This window comes from Artemia sp. Qi Xiang Cuo, chromosome 14 (genome assembly GCF_049724085.1).
Source record: "Artemia sp. Qi Xiang Cuo chromosome 14, ASM4972408v1, whole genome shotgun sequence".
Classification (NCBI taxonomy): Eukaryota; Metazoa; Arthropoda; class Branchiopoda; order Anostraca; family Artemiidae; genus Artemia; species Artemia sp. Qi Xiang Cuo.
In genome coordinates this window covers 55,892,977-55,907,856 of record NC_142807.1, presented here as the reverse complement: position 1 = coordinate 55,907,856, position 14,880 = coordinate 55,892,977, and the positions used below count along the sequence as shown (strand labels likewise).

Below are 14,880 nucleotides of genomic sequence, written 5' to 3'. Positions count from 1 at the left end.
ATATCTTTAATCTGTAGAAAAAAAGTTTTATTTTTTAGGTAAAATAACCATTATTTTTATAAAGTTAATAAACTATGTCAATTTCTCAGAGTCATTGTCCCATCACCTGAACAATTAAAAGAAGAATAAAAAAAGTTAGATTGCCATATGTCTTTCATAATGACAACTGAACATGTTAAAAATATATATTGTTTTAGTCAAGAAAATGTAGTCTTATTCTTAGAGGGTAAGTTAGAACAAGAGAATGATAAAAAAAACTAATGGTTCTATTCCAAAAATATTCAGAATAAAAACGCAAAATATGGGTCCAATTCTAGTGCGTGACCCTCTTCAATATAACTCTCAATGAAATTCAAGTATCGTTCAACTGACGCAGTATGCTGTATGAACACTTGCTCCTCAGCTTCGGTTAATGGACACGAATCCCATACATCGGTTGGTGATGAAACTCTCTCATCAATCCGAATTTTCTTATGTCTTTTGGCAACTGATTTTTTTTGAAGTTGTGGACATAGTTGACCGGGACTAAACAAATCGTTGTAAGAGAGAATAAATTTCTTTTCTCCATCCATATCAACAATTAAAGTGCAATTAAAATGCCGGATGGATCTTTTAGGAGCCCCCCTGGGAGGACCCTTGGGAGCCAAGACCTTCCTTCGGGGTAAGAGGATCGAAGCCCTTTCGAGTTGTGGTATCGGACTTCACAACACTGTTCAAATAGAACAGCCTCAAATTCTTTCTCGAAAACATCTTTTAAAATGTTCCTAAGTGCTTCGATGAAATAATTGCTTGAAATGAGTTCGCCCAAATGATGTTTCTTGACAACACTTTGAAGACATAATTGGAGACTATTAAAAAACCTTCTTCCTGTGTTAATATATATCTTATCGGAGATATACTTCCTGTTACAAGAACCTCACTTAAAATTCAAATAATACCTATCGAGTGGATTAAAATTCAGGTTTAGCGATGGGTGATTTTGATAAGCGCCAGATATTCGCAATGGCTTAGTGCAAAAATATATCCCAGTTTAAGAATGATTGTTAACTGTGAAATAGCGAATTGTCTGTTTTCATATAGTTAGTTTGTTTAAGGGAATATTGGATTATTGCATTAGAAGACGTCTTGGTTAGAAGAGAAGTTACAAGGTAAGGTGTTTTAGAAATGCATGATAAGCTATTTCAGTTTTATAAGCATCCTTCTATATATTGCTAATTTGGTTAACGAAAGAAAATGAGATAGGACTATTATAGGATGGTTTAGAAACAAATTTAAGTTCTACTCATCAAAAGCTATGCACCTGAGAAAATTTACCATATTTTTGAAAATAATGAAAGAAAAAATTATGCATATACTTACAGATTCTGACTGGGCTTCTACCCCTGAGTTCCCTGGCAACACATGAAGGTCAAGATCGCGATCTTGAGTAGGCTGGGCTGAGGTATTATGAGAAGCAGTCAATCCTCTTTTCAACTTCTTTCCAGCTTGCATAGAGCTAATACTGGCGTGAGAGGGCCCTGGCACTATAAGTTGGGTGGTCGTTGGCTGGTTCAGATCATGTGTAATTCTACCGGTATATTTTATAATTGTTAGCCTGGCGGCTGGAATTAAGGCAGCATGGCCCAATATCGGTTTCTTTTCAAAAGGGTGTTTTTTGCACTTATCATCTACATTTAAAAAAAAGGACAAATTTAGCATGAAAAAAAAACAACTCCCCTTTTTATATTTCTTTGTATAAATGATTAATATGTAAAATTTTACCCTCCTCTTGTTTAAATGCAAAAAGTTTATTGCTCATTAAGGCGTGATGCATATAATGGCTTAAAGGTGCTCCTATTATTAATTTCTTTACCTTTCTTCTTCTTACTGCTAAATAAAAACGAACAGAAATTATAACGTATGTGAGGGGGTTCTCCCCCAAGTCAATACCTCGCTCTTTACGCTACAATTTTTTTTTTTGTGTTTTCAAAAGAGCTATCTATTCTAATTAAACGGCCTTTGTGATTCAGGGGTTTGTGAATCAAATTTTTTTTTTAAATTTTAACGTAAAGAGTGTGGTATTGAAAAAGGGTGGAACCCTCCCCCTAATATATGTAATATAATATACCTAATAGAAAAAAAAACAATAAAAAAACAAGCGATATGGATCAATAGTAATCAAAACTTTAAAAAACGGAATTTTGATGTCAATAAATGTATCAAAAGAATGTGTTTATAATGCTGATTCTAAATATATAAATTTTATTAAGTTTACTATTACTCATCAAAGGTTACGAGCCTGAGAAAATTTACCCGATTTTTTTAAGGAGGGGGGAAGCACCCCCTACAAGTCAATGAATTATAATGAAAATCACACTGTCAGATTCAGCATATCAGAAAACTCTTTTGCATAGCTTTCAAGCTCAAATCTGCAAAAATCCGCAACTTTGTATTTTTTGCCAGAAGAAAAATAGACGAATATAGAAGTTAGTTACGTAAGTTAATTTGTAAAGACATCAATTTAGTAAAATTTTTATGCAAATAAAAGCTACATTAACTAAAAAACGATCAGAAATTAAACAAAAAAAAACAACAAGTTTTTTAAACTGAAAGTAAGGAGCGACATTAAAACTTAAAAAGAACAGAAATTATTCCCTATATGAAAGGGACTGTCCCCTCCTCAACGCTTCGCTCCTTACGCTAAAGTTTGACCCTGTCTCACAACTTTATTTTTTTTAACAATAAAAACCTTTAGCGTAAAGAGTGAATCCTTATGATGATGATTTCAAATATATCAGTTTCATCAAGTTTCGCTCTACAGGTCAAAAGTTACGTGCCTGAGAAAAATTCGCCTTATTGTCGAAAAATAGGGGAGGTACCCTCAAAAACTCATAGAACACTAATGAAAATCATACTATCAGAGAACCCCTACTATAGAAGTTAAAAGCTTCCACCTCCAAAACTGTGGAATTTTGTATTTTTTGCCAGAAGAAAGATCACGGATGTATATTTAGGCCTACTTTTTTTTTCCCTGGGGTGATTGTATCGACCCAGTAGTCCTAAAATCTCCCGGGGGGCTCATTCGAACGTAAATTAAAAGTTCTAATGTCCTTTTTAAGTGACAAAAAAAATGGAGGGCAACTAGGCCCCGCTTCCACGCTAATTTTTTCCTAAAGTCATCCGTCGCGACATTGGGATTAAAAAAACCCCGTTTATAGCAAGAGTCTGTGAAATTTCACTCCCAAAACTCTCACTCTCTTTGTAACACGCAAGCTTGTCATTCAAACCAGAAAAAAAACATGCTTGGAAAAAACGTGTTTCTGAATGATAAAGAACTGTTTTTCAAAACAATTAAAACTTGTAAACATACTTATGGAGGAGAGATTTTATTTACATAATAGAAAAAAGCGTGCTTTGCCGTTTCTATTTAATATACTCGTCATATTCTTAAGATTTTGTATTATTGGAGGGGAGGGGGGCTAAGTCCCTCTGAAATTTGAATTTACTAGTAAAATGTTTGTCTTTAATTTTTTTTTTGGGAAATAAAAGAATGAAAAGTGTACTCACATTGAAAATTAACGAATCCATTGTTTTCAAAATTAATAATATATAGTGTACTATAAACAATGTCATAAAACATAATGAAAATTGGAATGCAGTGTACGGACATTATTTAGGGTTTTTTAATTGAGTTCATTATAGCTAGCCAAGTTTTTTAAAAAACCGACTAATCAAGTTACCATATGGAGTGAGCACCAGCTTTCTCTAACCGAGTGACACACAAAAAATGAGTCTTATAATAGAAAACCTGTCTGCCAAGCCATGTAGGGTTCATAGTAATAGGTAACTGGCCCTGGTAACCCAATGTACCGGTTAAACTACACGCATATCCACATGTAGTTCAATGTATATCTCAAATATCTGATATCTGACTTTTTGGATATCTGACTGACCCTGGTAACCCAATGTACCGGTTAAACTACACACATATCCACGTGTAATTCAATGTATATCTCAAATATCTGATATCCGACTTTTTGGGTATCTGACTGGCCCTGGTAACCCAATGTACCGCTTAAACTACACGCATATCCATGCCTCAGGCTTGTGAAAGTGCATGTATATCTAGCGGTACTAGATGCCTTACTACTTACGTTGTCCAGTCGGGTCGGTTTCAACGATACGATCCACGTGAAAAAGCAGTTAAGAATGTTAACACTTACCGAGGGGTGATTTGGTTCTGACCATTTGGTAATAAATGCATCAGCCCAGGCCATCAAACTCTTGGAGGCTTCCTCTGGGGATACTGGTCCTCCCCCAATGAATTGCACAATGAGCCGTTCGATCTAGGCCTAGAAAAAAGAAAAATATTTAGGCATGAATGGAACTAACAGGGGGTCATATCTCCCTAAACTCATCGAGTCATATTTTTAGCCATAAAATCAAAGTCCTTATTATTAAAAACCCTGAAATAACCTTCTTTTTCCTTTGAAGTATAATAGCATATAAGTTGTGCCTTCAGTATTCCAACCTCATGGGAAAAAAAGCAAAAAGGTAAAACTAGAGTACGCTCTTAAATGAATAAAAGAATTTAGAGTAAAAGGCAGACAGTGTCTCTGACAAGTGAAAAATTGGGCTAAAAAGTTGAAAAGAGCTTTATTTAGAGTCCTTTAAAATAAGGGGAGCATATAATTTGGACCTCTAATATTCTAGCGAAAAGCTAGAAAAACTTTTTTAATGCCTCCGACAAGTGAAAAATTGGCCTAAAAAGTTGTAAAGAGCTTTATTTAGAGTCCTTTAAAATAAGGGGAGTACATAAGTTGGACCTTTAATACTTTAGCGAAAAGCTAGGAGAACTTTTTTAATGCCTCTGAAAATTGAAAAACTGGCCTAAAAAGTTGAAAAGAGCCCTATTTAGAGTCCTTTAAAATAAGGGGAGCATTTAAGTTGGACCTTTAATATTCTAGGGAAAAGTCATAAATATAAAACGAGTAAGCACTTATTAGCGTAAAAAGTACCCTTCAAAGCCTCAAAAATGTCATTATTCTAGATATTTCTGCGAGAGTTTATTAAACTAAGGGGGCACTTAAAAGAATAGAAATCCATTAGTAGGCAGAGAATATAAGTTGAGCCTTTAATATTCTAGGGAAAAGCTAGGAAATTTTTTTTAATGTCTTCGATAAGCAAAAATTGGCCTAAAAAGTTGAAAAATGACACTATTTTTAGCTATTTCTGCGGGAATCTATTAAAGTACGGGGGACACTTAAAAAAATAGAAAAAGCATTAATAGCCAGAGAATATAAGTTGAACCATTAATATTCTAGGGAAAAGCTAGGAAAACCTTTTTAATGTCTTCGACAAGCAAAAATTAGCTTTTATTAGGCGAGAAAAAAAGTCTTGTTTAGAAATTTCTATAACTAGGTCCTGTGGCATATAAAAAAGTAGTGAAAAGACAGACGAGTAAAAGAATCTCTGAAAAGCAAAAATTACATTGAAAAGAAACTCACCTCTTCAGATTCTGCCAACATTGGGTCTTGGGTGCTGGATGGTCCTGGCATTGCATAATGTTCGGCGACGTAGCGGCTTTGTGCAGCCGGGGCGGCAAGTTGATCAGACAGCATGGCAACTCAATGGCTTGGATCTTGGGCATACAGCGTGGCAGCTCGATGGCTGGGAGCTTAGGCTGGCAGTGGGACAGATCGGTGGCTGGGAGCTTGGGCCAGCAGAGTGGCAGCTTGATGGTGGGGAGCTTGGGCTGGCAGCTTGACAGCTCAATGTCTGAAAGCTTTGGTTGGCAGCGAGGCAGCTCGATGGCTGGGAGCTTGGGCTGCAAACCTGGATAGGGTAGCTATCTCCAACCTCTGCATGGGTATGGCTTCGTTCCCTCTTGCCCTCTTTGATGGAGGGGGAGAATTCTAGACGGGGAAATTCTAGAAGAGGAGACAGGATTAAGGATAAAATAGCGTCCTCCTTTTAGAGAAGAAAACAAATTTAGTATAAATTAATGCTCCCTTCTACAGAAGAAAAACAAAATTTATTAGAAAGCATAATTTTGTCATAAAGCGTCTTACGGTATTGTTCGTCTATGAGAGTATAAAATATAGGAATTCGAAATTAAGACCATTTAATTAGATCCCACCCTCAAAATATCCACCCTGTCTCATTCCTCTCCAGAAGGACAAAAAAAGTAGCCAAACTAGAATTTTTTGAAAAATATACTTGTGAAAACTTTATTTGTTGGAAGCCATAGAAACCATGGGTTTTTCTATAAAACCCACTTAAGGTATCATCTAGGGCGCAGATACAACCCCGCTGCCATGGACCAATGGTATAATATCAACTAATAACTCATGTACGATGAAGAAAGGGAATATTTTGTTATGAACGAGTATTTTATTTTTCCTATAATAGACAATAGTAAAGCTAGAAATGTTTATTATATGACACCACTTAAATGTATTACAGTAAAAATATAAGGTTTCTAGGATAGGTCTCCACCTTTTTCAAGAAACCAAATAGTAAATTTAAGAGAAATAAAAAACTAGCCTAGAATTATGTAAATGCATCATTTGCTATAATTGACGGCAATCCTTTCCTTGCAAAGGTTATTTACAAAGCCCCCTCCCCCCTCTTGAGACGTGTTCACATATCTTTCGGTTTAGACCGCAAAGAGTGTGCGAAAGATTTTGATGAATGCCAAGGTTTTAACGCACGAGGGATAAAAAGCACTTTTTGGGTAAAAGGGAATTATCTCCATTGAAGGAATTGGATGGTAATGAATGGAGGGTGGGGTGGATTTTTACACAGTGAAAAGAAGATATCTTATGCTTTAAAATGGATACAAACAAAGTGTAGTGGAAGAATTTTTGTGGGAGGGGGGATAGGTCTCGGCTAGCAAAAACTCGGGACAGGAAAAAGTGCTAATAAAGAATGTTACTTACTTTATTGTAGGAATTTTCCATTATTTTAGATGTTTGTATTCTCTTCAAAGGGCTATATAAGAATGATGAGAAGATGTTCTTATCCTGCCTATTTATAGCGTACCCAGAACATATGGGGATCTTTGAAGGGAAAGTCCTCTGCGGCTTTTAATAGAAAAACATCGTGGGGGACTCTACCGACTGGGGAGGTATGTTTGGATATGTAGATTTAGGAATACATCGTGGGGGGACTCTACCACCTGGGGAGATATCTTTGGACATGTAAATGGGGGAAAACATCGTGGGGAGGGACTTCTACCACATGGGGGGTATGTTTGGACATGTACTAGCGTATAGAAAAATACCGTTGGGGGACTACTACCACCTGGAAACATTTTCAGATACTATTTTGCATAAGCGTCTAAATATGGTGAATTTTGCCTAGAAACAAAACGTGTGCTTGAAATGGGGGTGTGTCACATGACGTCAGAGTGCTGTCATAGGAAAAGGGATAGGGCAGTCATGGGAATTTTTCCAGGGGTGGGAATCTTGCCAGGGCTGTCACAGAAACCAGTGAGGGTGTGTCGTGATGTCAGCAGGCATGTTGGAGAAATAAACAGGGGTGTGTCAGTAGAAAGCTATCTTATACTCCCATGTGGCACCCCTGCTGCCACCTATAACTTTTTTACACCCCAAATAAGGGCATAGCCTCCCTAGGGAGAATGATTGCGTAATCGGTCAATGACCTCTTTTTCCAAGGTCGATTTATTTGATGTTTATATGTGTAATAACTCTGGAACGAAGGTTGCACATGCGCATTGATTTCTAACGGGAACAATGTTATTGATCTAGGACTCGAGGGGGAAGTGAATTTCCGAGAACTTGATTGCGTAATCAAAGTGTGTCAACAACAACAACATCGACCTTGACATTCACTGAGAGCGTGCACTTACAACAACAACAACATCGACCTTGGAACACCTGTGCTGTCGACCTCAATTCACCTATCGTGAAACAATAATTCCCCTTAGAAACAACAAATTAATTCCCCTTTCTTGACAGATCAATCAACCAATGACATCATCTGTCAGACTTTAAAAATTTTCGCATAGAAACGATTCTCCAGGAATAGATCCAAGTCATTAATGTCTTTGCCTCGGAAACAACTCTTTTGGTCGAACTCCAAAGGATATTAATAGCCAAAGGCCATGGAAACATTTCTCCAAGAAACATCTTAGCGATGAATTGTTTTAGCGCGGGAATCAGGTTTCTTATTAATTTGAAATGCATTAGCACAGAGATACCAAAAACAAAAGGAACACGCTGAATTACGTTTAGGGATTATTTGGGCGAAAGTGTTTCAGAGAGGTTATGGAATTATTTCGGCGAAACAGATAGAGAAATTTTGAAAGAAGATTTTAGGAGAGATTTTGGAAGAGGTTTTGAGTTTGGTCGTTATAATACACAAGTTTCATTTGAACAGTGTTGTGAGGTCCTCTACCCCAACCCCAAAGGGTTCCAATCCTCCTACCCCAACCCCGAAGGAAGCCCCCGGTCCTCAAAGGGCCCCCCAGCTCCCAAAGGGACACCGGCGCCCCCAAAGGCCCACCCAGACCCCCAAAGGCCATCCCCGGGCCCCCCAAAGGCCCATCGAGCTTCCAAAGGACCAACGGGGTCCCAAAGGCCCTCCACCGGTCCACAACTGCCCCCCCGGACCCCCAAAGGCCCTACCTGTGCCCCAAAGGCCCTCACTAGGCCCCAAAGACCCTCCCCCGGCCCCCAAAAGGTCCCCCGGACCAGAGAAGCGCTGCCGGGATGCGCCGTGGGCCCGGAAAGCGCCGCAGGATGTGCCGCAGGGATGCGCCGCGGGTCAGAAAGGCACCGCAGGAAAGCGCCGCAGGATGCGCCGCAGGGATGTGCCGCAAAAAAAAGTAAACTAAAAAGTAAAAATTTAGAAATGTTATCCCCCAAACGCCCTCCTCAGACCCCCAAAGGTCCTCCCATGGTCCTCAAAGGTCCCCCGGGCACCCAAAGGACCACCCGGCCCTCAAGGGCCCCCGGATCCCCAAAGGTCCTTCCCCGGGCCCCAAAGAGTCCCCTCTCCATTTTTTTAATACTTTTTTATGGCTTTATTATATCTTTTCAGAACAAGTTCCAGAACCTATTTTCCAGATCCACTTTTCAGAACAACTTCAGAGCAAGTTACTTTCTTAATGTCCCTCCTAAACCTATTTTCTAACTTGAAGTACTTATCTTGTTCACCCACAACTATAGTTTACAGATTTGGATAACTCAACACCAAGAAATATTTTTCAAGAGTCATTTCAGAGCAAGTTACTTTCTTAATGTCCCTCCTAAACCCATTTTGCAACTTGAAATACTTATCTTTTTCGATCACGACTATACTTTACAGCTTTTTGGTTACCTCAACACCAAGAAATACTTTTCAAAGACCATTTCAGAGCAAGTTACTTTCTTAATGACCCTCCTAAACCCATTTTGCAACTTGAAGTACCTATCTTTTTCACCGAAACTATACTTTACACCTTTTTGGTTACCTCAAAACCAAGAAATACTTTTCAAAGACCATTTCAGAGCAAGTTACTTTCCTAATGTCACTTCTAAATCCATTTTCCAACTTGAAGCACTTATCTTTTTCAACCGCAACTATACTTTACAGCTTTTTGGATACCTCAACACCAAGAAATACTTTTCAAAGACCATTTCAGAGCAAGTTACTTTCCTAATGTCCCTTCTAAACCCATTTTCCAACTTGAAGTACTTATCTTTTTCAACCGCAACTATACTTTACAGCTTTTTGGATACCTCAACACCAAGAAATACTTTTCAAGGACCATTTCAGAGCAAGTTACTTTCTTAATGTCCCTTCTAACCCAAGTTTCTAACTTGAAGTACTTATTTTTTTCATCACAACTATACCTTACAGCTTTTTGGATACCTCAACACTAAGAAATACTTTTCAAAGACCATTTCAGAGCAAGTTACTTTCTTAATTTCACTCCTAAACCAAGTTTCTAACTTGAAGTACTTATCTTTTTCATCACAACTATAATTTACAGCTTTTTGGATACCTCAACACCAAGAAATAATTTTCAAAGATCATTACAGAGCAAGTTACATTCTTAATGTCCCTCCTAAACCCATTTTGCAACTTGAATTACTTATCATTTTCACACACAACTATGCTTTACAGCTTTTTGGATACCTCAACACCAAGAAATACTTTTCAAAGACCATTTCCGAGCAAGTTACTTTATTAATGTCCCTCCTAAACCCATTTTCCAACTTGAAGTACTTATCTTTTTCACCCACAACTATACTTTACAGCTTTTTGGATACCTCAACACCAAGAAATACTTTTCAAAGACCATTTCAGAGAAAGTTACTTTCTTAATGTCCCTCCTAAACCCATTTTGCAACTTGAAGTACTTATCTTTTTCACCCTAAACTATACTTTACAGCTTTTTGGTTACCTCAACACCAAGAAATACTTTTCAAGGACCATTTCAGAGCAAGATACTTTCTTAATGTCCCTCATAAACCCATTTTCCAACTTGAAGTACTTATCTTTTTCATCACAACTATACTTTACAGCTTTTTGGATATCTCAAAACCAAGAAATACTTTTCAAAGACCATTTCAGAGCAAGTTACTTTCTTAATGTCCCTCCTAAACCCATTTTGCAACTTGAAGTACTTATCTATTTTTCATCACAACTATACTTTACAGCTTTTTGGTTACCTCAACACCAAAAAATATTTCTCAAAGACCATTTCAGAGCAAGTTACTTTCTTAATCTCACTCCTAAACCCATTTTCCAACTTGAATTACTTCTCTTTTTCACACACAACTATACTTTACAGCTTTTTGGTTACCTCAACACCAAGAAATACTTTTCAAAGACAATTTCAGAGCAAGTTAATTTCTTAATTTCCCTCCTAAACCAATTTTCCAACTTGAAGTACTTTTCTTTTTCACCCAAAACTATACTTTATAGCTTTTTGGATACCTCAACACCAAGAAATACTTTTCAAAGACCATTTAAGAGCAAGTGATTTTCTTAATATCTCTCCTAAACCCATTTTCCAACTTGAAGTACTTATCTTTTTCACCCTCAACTACACTTTACAGCTTTTTGGATACCTCAAAACCAAGAAATACTTTTCAAAGACTATTTCAGAGCAAGTTACTTTCTTAATTTCCCTCCTAAACCCATTTTGCAACTTGAATTACTTATCTTTTTCACCCACAACTATACTCTACAGGTTTTTGGATACCTCAACAAAAAGAAATACATTTCAATGAACATTACAGAGCAAGTTACTATCTCAATGTCACTCCTAAACCCATTTTCCAACTTGAAGCACTTATCTATTTCACCCAAAACTATACTTCACAGCTTTTGGGATACCTCAAAACCAAGAAATACTTTTCAAAGACCATTTCAGAGCAAGTTACTTTCTTAATGTCTCTCCTAAACCCATTTTCCAACTTGAAGTACTTATCTTTTTCAACCTCAACTATACTATACAGCTTTTTGGATACCTCAAAATCAAGAAATTCTTTTCAAGGACCATTTCAGAGCAATTTACTATCTTAATGTCCCTGCTAAATCCATTTTCAAACTTGAGGCACTCATCTTTTTCACTCACAACTATACTTTAAACCTTTTTGGTTACCTCAACACCAAGAAATACTTTTCAAAGACCATTTGAGAGCAAGTTACTTTCTTAATGTCACTCCTAAATCCATTTTCCAACTTGAAGCACTTATCTTTTTCACCGAAACTATACTTTACACCTTTTTGGTTACCTCAAAACCAAGAAATACTTTTTAAGGACCATTTCAGAGCAAGTTGCTTTCCTAATGTCCCTCCTAAATCCCTTTTCCAACTTGAAGCACTTAATTTATTCACCCGCAACAATACTCTACAGCTTTTTGCTTACCCCAACACCAAGAAATACTTTTTAAGGATCATCTCAGAGCAAGTTGCTTTCCTAATGTCACTGCTAAACCTATTTTCCAAATAGTAGTACTTATTTTTTTAACCAGCAACTATACTTTAGAGATTTTTGGATACCTCAACACCAAGAAATACTTTTCAAGGACCATTTCAGAGCAAGTTGCTTTCCTAATGTCCCTTCTAAACCCATTTTCCAACTTGAAGCACTTATCTTTTTCACCGAAACTATACTTTACACCTTTTTGGTTACCTCAAAACCAAGAAATACTTTTCAAAGACCATTTCAGAGCAAGTTACTTTCCTAATGTCCCTTCTAAACCCATTTTCCAACTTGAAGTACTTATCTTTTTCACCCGAAACTATACTTTACAGCTTTTTGGATACCCCAACACCAAGAAATACTTTTCAAGGACCATTTCAGAGCAAGTTGCTTTCCTAATGTCCCTTCTAAACCCATTTTCCAACTTGAAGTACATATCTTTTTCAACCGCAACTATACTTTACAGCTTTTTGGATACCTCAACACCAAGAAATAATTTTCAAGGACCATTTCAGAGCAAGTTGCTTTCCTAATGTCCCTCCTAAACCCATTTTCCAACTTGAAGTACTTATCTTTTTCAACCGCAACTATACTTTACAGCTTTTTGGATACCTCAACACCAAGAAATACTTTTCAAGGACCATTTCAGAGCAAGTTACTTTCTTAATGTCCCTTCTAAACCAAGTTTCTAACTTGAAGTACTTATCTTTTTCATCACAACTATACCTTACAGCTTTTTGGATACCTCAACACCAAGAAATACTTTTCAAAGACCATTTCAGAACAAGTTACTTTCTTAATTTCACTCCTAAACCCAGTTTCTAACTTGAAGTACTTATCTTTTTCAGAACAACTATACCCTACAGATTTTTAGTTACCTCAACACCAAGAAATACTTTTCACAGACCTTTTCAGAGCAAGTTACTTTCTTAATTTCACTACTAACCCCATTTTGCAAGTTGAAGTACTTATCTTTTTCACCCGCAACTATACTTTGCACCTTTTTGGTTACCTCAACGCCAAGAAATACTTTTCAAATACCATTTCAGAGCAAGATAATTTCTTAATGACCATCCTAACACAATTTTCCAACTTTAAGTAATTATCTTTTTCACCCAAAACTATACTTTACAGCTTTTTGGATGCCTCAACACCAAGAAATACTTTTCAAAGACCATTTCAGAGAAAGTTACTTTCTTAATGTCCCTCCTAAACCCATTTTGCAACTTGAAGTACTTATCTTTTTCACCCGAAACTATACTTTACAGCCTTTTGGTTACCTCAAAACCAAGAAATACTTTTCAAAGACCATTTCAGAGCAAGTTACTTTCTTAATCTCCCTCATAAACCCATTTTCCAACTTGAAGTACTTATATTTTTCATCACAACTATACTTTACAGCTTTTTGGATACCTCAAAACCAAGAAATACTTTTCAAAGACCATTTCAGAGAAAGTTACTTTCTTAATGTCCCTCCTACACCCATTTTCCAACTTGAAGTACTTATCTATTTTTCATCACAACTATACTTTACAGCTTTTTGGTTACCACAACACCAAGAAATACTTTTCAAAGACCATTTCAGAGCAAGTTACTTTCTTAATCTCACTCCTAAACCCATATTCCAACTTGAATTACTTATCTTTTTCACCCACAACTATACTTTACAGCTTTTTGGTTACATCAACACCAAGAAATAATTTTCAAAGACCATTTCAGAGCAATTTACTTTCTTATTGTCCCTACTAAACCAATTTTCCAACTTTAAGTACTTATCTTTTTCACCCACAACTATACTTCACAGCATTTTGGTTACCTCAACACCAAGAAATACTTTTCAAAGACCATTTCAGAGCAAGTTACTTTCTTAATGTCCCTCCTAAACCCATTTTGCAACTTGAAGTACTTATCTTTTTCACCCGAAACTATACTTTACAGCCTTTTGGTTACCTCAACACCAAGAAATACTTTTCAAGGACCATTTCAGAGCAAGATACTTTCTTAATGTCCCTCATAAACCCATTTTCCAACTTGAAGTACTTATCTTTTTCATCACAACTATACTTTACAGCTTTTTGGATATCTCAAAACCAAGAAATACTTTTCAAAGACCATTTCAGAGCAAGTTACTTTCTTAATGTCCCTCCTAAACCCATTTTCCAACTTGAAGTACTTATCTTTTTCATCACAACTATACTTTACAGCTTTTTTGTTACCTCAACACCAATAAATACTTCTCAAAGACCATTTCAGAGCAAGTTACTTTCTTAATCTCACTCCTAAACCCATTTTCCAACTTGAAGTACCTATCTTTTTCATACACAACTATACTTTACCGCTTTTTGGTTAACTCAACACCAAGAAATACTTTTCAGAGACCATTTCAGAGCATGTTACTTTCTTAATGTCCCTCCTAAACCCATTTTCCAACTTGAACTACTTATCTTTTTCACCCAAAACTATACTTCACAGCTTTTTGGATACCTCAACACCAAGAAATACTTTTCAAAGACCATTTCAGAGCAAGTTACTTTCTTAATGTCTCTCCTAAACCCATTTTGCAACTTGAAGTACTTATCTTTTTCACCCACAACTATACTTTACAGCTTTTTGGATACCTCAACACCAAGAAATACTTTTCAAAGACCATTTCCGAGCAAGTTAATTTCTTAATTTCACTCCTAAACCAATTTTTCAACTTGAAGTACTTATCTTTTTCACCAACAACGATAATTTAAAGAATTTTGGTTACCTCAACACAAAGAAATACTTTTCAAAGACCATATCAGAGCAATTTAGTTTCTTACTGTCCCTCCTAAACCCATTTTCCAACTTGAAGTACTTATCTTTTTCACCCGAAACTATACTTTACAGCCTTTTGGTTACCTCAACACCAAGAAATACTTTTCAAGGACCATTTCAGAGCAAGTTACTTTCTTAATGTCCCTCCTAAACCC

The 14,880-nt window shown here is 36.6% G+C and overlaps 1 protein-coding gene and 1 long non-coding RNA gene across 4 annotated transcripts in view; both read right to left on the bottom strand.

Moving 5' to 3' along the window:
• LOC148944656 (carbohydrate sulfotransferase 11-like) overlaps positions 1 to 14,880 on the bottom strand; it is a 179,915-nt gene that overhangs the window by 107,789 nt on the left and 57,246 nt on the right. The window lies entirely within an intron of this gene.
• On the bottom strand, positions 4,236 to 5,891 carry LOC148944657 (uncharacterized). Its single transcript, XR_016142837.1, has 2 exons — positions 5,487 to 5,891; positions 4,236 to 4,331 (listed from the first exon to the last, which is right to left on the bottom strand). It is a non-coding gene; the product is annotated as an uncharacterized LOC148944657 (long non-coding RNA).